Raw genomic sequence first — 7,832 nt, forward strand, 5'->3', positions numbered from 1 at the left:
GCGAGGGCGCATACTTTGAATAAAATATTTGTTATCATTCTCTTGAAATAAATGTGTTTTTTTCTTGAAAAAATACCGGTTTCATATGTATACACCTAGTATCTTACTGTTTCTTATGAATTAGGAAAGCAGTTAAATTTTCAAATAAGTCGTTGCGAATGTTCAACCAACAAAAATGATTTCACAAAAAAAATGTCACATTTTAACCAAGGAAAGGTTTTCATTAAAAATAAAAAAGTTGAATTCAATAAAAAAAAGACGAATTTGAAAAAAATACTTGAATCCTCCAAAAGAAAGACTTCTCGGTCAATAAAAAAACTTCATCCATTTTTAACCAAACATTGAATTTTTGAAGCCAGATAGACGAGCTTTCTACAAAACAGTTGCATTTTCAACTAAATCATTATATTTTCAACCAAAAAGATTTAATTTTTAATTAAAAAAAAACACGAATCTCCTACAAAACAGTTTAATTTTCTACCGAATTATTGAATTATCAAGATAATCAAACGAGTTTTCCACAGAAACCGATCCATTTTCAACCCAAAAACATGATGTATTAACAAAAATGTTAATTTTAAGTCAAATAGTTAAATTTAGGGTTCAAAAAATTCGTTTATAAGCAAAAAAAAAAATTGCAACAAAATTCATAAATTTTAAACCAAATAGTTGAATTTTCAACCTACTAGAAGATTAATTTTCTACCAAGAAGACGAATTTTTATTAATCTATTTCCAGCCAAAAGTTTGAACAATAACAATAGTTAATTTTGCAATTAAGAAGATAAGTTTTAAGAAAGTAGTTCAATTTTCAACCAAAGAGATGAATTTTCTACTAAAATTGTGAATATTCATCAAAAAAGGAATTTTTACCAAAAAGAAGTTCAACTTTCAACAGATAAGTTGATTTTTCAACCTAAAAACTGAATTGTCAATAAAATCTTTGTATTTAAAACCAAATAGTTGAATGTTTAACCTAGAAGATCGATTTTCTACCAACAAAGACGAATTTTTAGTAAACTACATTCATTTCCAGCCAAAAGGTTGAATTTCTAGCTTCAAGAAAATCGATTTTGAACCAAAAATGGAATAGCTCAATCTTCATGTGAAAAAACTAATTCTGATTTTTTAAAAACAACGAATTTTATACACGACAGTTGAATTTTCTACCAAATTAAATTTCCTAGATAAAACAGTTGAATTTTCAACCCGAAAATATAACATTTCATCAAAAAAGTTCATTTTCAACCAACATTAGTTAAATTTGTGATTAAAAAGATTAATTTCTATCCAAAAAATATAAATTTAAGGAAGAATTTCGATTTTCAGCCATAGATATGAATTTTCTACTAAAATTGTGAATCTTTAACAAAAAATGATTTTTTAATAAAGTAATGCAACTTTCAAACAATGAGCTCCATTTTCAACCTAAAAAGCTGCATTTTCAATCAAAAGCTTGCATTTTCAACCAAATGGTTGAATCTTCAGGTGAAATGATGAATCTTAAACCGAAAAATGAATTTTTAATAAAAGGTGCAAATATCAACTAAGGAGTTGCACTTTCAACCTGAGATGAATTTTTAAGCAAAATTGTGTAAGACTATCCCCCACCCCTACCCAAAAGACTATGCAAGTTAGGCACAGTCTCCAATATGCACGTGCTTTATGGTTTTTTTATGAATAAATAAAAAATATAAATAAAGTAAAGACTTTGCGTCCTAATTATATTTAATTTGAGGTCTTTGAAATCATTGGATGAGACCCCCCCCCCTGTTTTACATAAATTCGTTGAAGAAAAATCATAATCTCCCCCTGCGAAAAACTGTCTGGATCTGTCCTGGATTACAGATAAATATTTCTCAAATTAAGGACGTTGGCCGCTTTAATCGAAGAAAAAAATTTCCGGTCATTTCCCGGTTAGCAAACATTTTTCACGGCCAATGAAATTTAAAAAATCAAACTATATTCTAAACATTTTTCCATATAAAGTAATTAACAATAAACAAATGAAAGAATTCAAAGTATAACAATTGAATTCCAAACTTTAAAAATTGAAGTTTAAAAATTTTTCAATTCAAAAATTGTGTATTCAAATGCTCAAACATGTACACGTGCCAAAATTTATAACTTTAACCAATTATAGAGTTCAAAGATTTAGATTAAGTTTCAAAAATATAAATCCACGTTAACATTTTCAATAGTCTAAATTAAAGAATAAAGCAATGAACTTTAAAAATTTTCAAAATTATATTATTTTAAGTAATTTTAAGCTAGACAAATTAAAATTTGAAAAATAATTTTTTTAGTTTAACATTTCTTACATTATTTTTATTTTGAATATTCTAGACATCCTTTAAAAGCTTTAAAATTTTATTTCAAAATCTTGAGAAATATAGAAGTAGTTTAAAATTTTTCCATATTCAAAATAATTTTTCGAACCTTTTAAATATATTTCAAAACGAATTGAATTTTTTCTATAACTTTTATAAAATCCTGGAAATTAAACAAAAATATTATTTGAATTTATGAATAACAATAGAATATTTATTATTTGTAAAAATATTAGAGTAATTTTAAGAGATATTTAGAAGTTTTAACAAGATTCGAATTGAATTTAGAACTCGAAATAATTTGAAATACTCACAGCCGAATTTAAAATAAAATGTAGATTTTTGCAGATTTCGAACAAAAAATTTAGAATTTTTTTAAGAATTGTGAAAGACTTCAAAACAATTGTTATTCATACGTCAAAATTGAACAATTTCATTTATAAATTAAACACTTTTTAAATAGAACAATTCAAATTCTAACGCTAAAAGATTAAAAGTTCTGCGAAAATCTAAAAATTCAAAGCTTTCTATGTAAAACAATTCAGTTTCAAATCGTTTTCTTTAAAATATTTGGTTTCAATTTACTCGTCTTAAATGAACAGTAAAATATTAATAAATATTAAATACTTATTCTCTTTCTATATTAAGAAATTTCAAATTAAATGGGATAAAAAATTAAATAATTCAGACGCAAAATATTTTAAATTTAACAAAAACCTTCAATTATGACTATATTATTATGAATTTATTTTTAAGTTAAAAATAGTAAAACGCACGTTTACATTTTTTAATGGCTAAAAAAATTAATAGAAATAATATATTAATAAATTTATTTATTAAATTTAATATCAAAAATAATATAAAGGAATACCTGAAACTCTGAATTAAAAATATATTATTGAGAAATCATGAAAATGTTTATTTAAAAATAAAATTATCGGATTAATTTCAATTCTTATCAAGACTGCCGGATTGAAACAGCTATAATCTGGAAATTCACAAATTTTGAACGGATTTAGAATTGCTTTATGTTTATATTTACAGTTGATAAAATAAAACTGTTTTTTATCAAAAAATTTCAACTTCAAATGCTTTTAATTGTTTAAATCTTTAAAAATGCACTTTAATTATTTTTAAAAACTGTTAAAATCGAACTTGGGCAGATTTTTCATCTGGAAATTCGTAAAATTCCCGGTCCGATAGCCACCCTATTTATTATTTAAAAAAACCTTCGATCTTAAAAACTTCTAGTTTTTTAAGCATTTAAAACTGCATTTTAAAATTCTTTAAATTAAAATATATGCATTTAAAAATAAAAAATGGAACATTTTTAAAGTGAAAGATTTGCAAATGAAGCATTCTAAACTAAACGATATAATAATTTATAAAAATCACAATTTAACAAATTATTTTTAAAAAGTTGGAATCAAAGTTGGAAAAAAATTTTTTTTACAAATTTTGTAGAATTCCCGGTCAAAAAATAAATTCACGGTCATTTCCCGGTCCACCCTGAAGATGTAATAATTCTAGTATCTATGGGGTAAAAAAAGCCCCATACCACTTTCCCGGAGGCCTGTGGAAAATATTAATCATGAGAGTTGATGTTTGCCGTGTGGCGGCGCCAGCTATGCAGTTGATCTAGAATTCAAATATTGCAAGTCGAAAGTGTTAAAAAAATGTTTTTCAAATAAAAATCTTTTTCTGATAGTTCTAAGTAAAGCATACTAATCCTTACGATTTTTATTATCTTCTACATAAAAAATAATTATCGAAAATCGTAAAATTTATTGCTTTTAAACGTAAATCCCAATGCATTTCTACTAACCACAATAAATCATTATTCGTGCGGAATCAAATTAGACATAGAATTATTTTTGTAATTTTTAAATATCCGCAAAGAGAATAGTCTAAATTAAAAAATATTTTTTATTATATTACATAATATATATAATATTTATTCATTTAAATTGATTGCGGAATTTCAAATTTTTTAATAAACAAATTATGTATTTTAATGAAGACAATGTGCTTCCTTATTTATTATTAACATATGTTATTTCAAGTTCAAAAATGAACTTGGTTAAAAATTATTTATAAAATGGAGGGAAATATGCTAATGTTAATTATAACTAATTTTGGAAAAGAACTCGAGGAGCGCTTAAAAAAATATATATTTCGGTATTTCTTTATTTGACAATAAATATTTAGAGCTTAATGTTTTTCTTGTTCTCTGTAGTTAAAAGTTGCAATTCTCATTTAATTCTAATGCTGATGCACTTATTTTATTCCTCAAAAGATTCGCTGAATGATTTTACAAAGCCTAAAAAAAGGTTGAGAAAAACGTACCAATGAGAATTGCAGATAATCTTTTAAGGAATAGAAAAAGTCCTACAGCATTAGAATTAAATAATCGTTGCAAATTTTACCTAAATTTTCTAAACATTTTTATAATTAACAATAAAATATTTTCTCGATTTTATACGTCATTCTTAACAACGTTTATTTTTTATCTTGAAATAACTTTAGTTCATGTTTGATTTAAAAACAAGTATAATTAAATTTTCCCTTTCGTATTTAAATTTCATAGGCTAAAATCTATGAAACTAGTTATGCCGAAAAGCGAATTTCTAACTGATTTGATTAAAATTAATTAAATTTGTTTACAATGCATAATTTTATTTTATTTCTTTTAAAACTGGAAATTTTTGTAAACTACAATTTAAAAAAATTCTGCAAAATTGTGAAAAATCTAAATTTTTCTTAATTTCAAATTAACAATTTTTCTGGAATCATTTTAAGATTTCTAAACCTTCCAATGTCTTCTAAAATGTTTCAAATTTGTCTTAATATTTATTAAAAACAAAAAAACTTGCCTTAAAATGATTTAGATTTTTTTTAAATACTTTGAAATCTTTTAGAATATCATCCTCAAGATAGTTTTTCAAAATAAAAAATCATTAAAAATTTATCTGGGAATCTAAAGCCAATTTGTTTATTCGGTAAAACCTTTCATAATTTTAATGCAGCTTCTTTTTTTTTAATATTCAACAATCCACATTAAAAAAACATTAAATTTTTCAAAAGTTTTAAATTAACTTTAAAGAAGCCTTGAATGGTCTGAATACTTTTAAATATTTATTAATCATGATCGATTTTTTTTGTAATTTTGACTGTCAAATTATAAAAATTTCAACCTCAAAAAGCTTTATTCTATTGGATTACAGTCATCATAAAATGCAAAAAAAATTATATTTTCAGTAAAAGGCGGCAATTCAATTTTGAGACTGAGTCCTAGTTCCAACCAGGCTCCTGTCACCGAGAGTTGAAAATGGCCCACGTGGTGAAAACGGCCATGCGGCGGCGCTAGTAGGAATTTAGTTCTAGTTGTTTTGATTATTATATGTCTTTTGTCATGTTGTAAAGCCGTTACAAACTCTTTAAAATGTATCCAGAAAACGGTTTATTTTTGTAATTATTGTGAAAACGACACCGTGGATTTTTCAGTCTTTATCTGTTTTTTTTTTTTAACGAATCATTTCCATTAATTATCACTCCGGTATGAAAATCAGGTTTTAAAAGTGAACTCAGAGAACACCTGAAGACCCCAAATAAAAGAGAAGCTTTTTAATAATTATGAAAGATCTAAGGAGAAAAGGTTTCGGTTTTATTTTCAAATAATAATGTCAAGTTTTAAATATTTTAGAATGTGGGTTCAAAGAATATGGATTATTTTCTAAATAATTTCAAGAAAAAATCGAAAAAAAGATCACAGAACATTTTCAATTATTTCCTAAAACTTCGTTAAAATTGTGAAAGATTTTAAAGCAAAATTTTGCATTTTTGCCATATTACATAATCTTAGAAAAAATTTGGGTAAGTTTAAGAGATATTCAAAACTTTCGAAAAGATTAAAAAAGAATTAAAACTTAAAAAGGTTTTTTTAAGAATTTGGAAAGATTCACGAAAATGAAAGACATTTTTTCAGGTTCCTAAGAAAAATTTAAATAATTTTTTTATTTCGACAAATTAATTTGAAGAGATTATTTAAAAAGATTTTAGAAGATTTAAAAAATAGTCAAAGAAGAGTCGGAAAGATTTTAAGGCAATTTTTTAATTTTGTAGAATAAATAAAAAAATGCAGAAAAAATGTAAATAATTTTTAGAAATTAGAAAGTTTAGAAGGTCTGGCAAGATTAAAAAAAAAACTTCTGATATTTCTGTAAAAATTTTAAATAAATTTTTATTTTGAAAAATGAACTTTAAGAGGAAATTGAAAAAGATTGTTAAACATAACAAACGATTTCCTAAAATTTCTAAAAATAGTTTAGAAGATATTAAAGCAAAATGTTTCAATTTGGTAAGATTGCTAAATAAAAACGAACAAAAATTGGATAAATTCAAGATATATTTAGTAGAATTTAAAAGAATTTCGTTCTTTAATTTGCTGGGAAAATTGAGAACATTGTAAGGTAATTTTTTTAAAATTTGGAATGATGTTTGAAAATTTTGAGAAAAATTCGTCAGTTAAAAATATTTTCAGGAATTGCAGACGTTTTAAATAGATTACAAATATTTGAAAACATTTTTGACAATGTATCAAATATTTCTTGATTCCTTCCCAACTTCTAACAGTTCTGAACATATTTTAAAAGGACTCGAATTTTTCATAATATTTCGTAAAATTCTATATTATGAAAAAAATTCTTTAAATATATCTAGATTCTTTTTTGCCAAGCCTGAAATACTTAAGTATCTTTTAAATTTTCTCAAGAATCTTATGAAAATTATATTTACATAAATTTAAAAACAAGGTAATTTCAACATTGATTTATTATGGCACTTCGAAAAATAATTTGCGATTAATTTAAGTGTTGTCAAAGATAAAAAAATATTCGTTAATGGTCTTTCTTTAAGAGGGACATACAAATAAAAAAAAAATTTAGCTTTGTTACAAAGTCTAACTGTTTAAAACAATATCACAATAAGAGTTCTAATAAGTCATTGTAATAAAAAACAATATTTTAGGATTTATCATATTCCTTGCTTGTCATCTATAGATATAATAACTATATTTATTATATTGTAGGATTATATTTTAAAACAGCAATATAAAAAAAATAGTTTTTCATCACTATATTTAAAAGTGTTTGAATATCCGGGACAAACAGAAAATAACGAAAAAATGAATAACAAAATCATAAATTAACAATAAAGAAAAATGGCTGAATTACAAAATAAATGAACAATTAAATTCCCTTAAATATTTATATTCCTGAAATTTAAAATTTGGCGAAAATAATTGATAAATTATTAATTAATGAAATTGTTTACCTTATTTATAATTATATTAATAGCTCATACTTTTAATAATCAATTAACTATGTTCAGCAGTTGTAAATTTCGAGAATTGAAATATTTGTGCGAATTTAATAATTCGTTTATTTGACAAGTTTTTTTATTATTATTTAATTATTTGTTATCAGTTCCAATTTTTGCATTGGGC

Source organism: Belonocnema kinseyi, chromosome 5 (assembly GCF_010883055.1).
Source record: "Belonocnema kinseyi isolate 2016_QV_RU_SX_M_011 chromosome 5, B_treatae_v1, whole genome shotgun sequence".
Taxonomy (NCBI): domain Eukaryota; kingdom Metazoa; phylum Arthropoda; class Insecta; order Hymenoptera; family Cynipidae; genus Belonocnema; species Belonocnema kinseyi.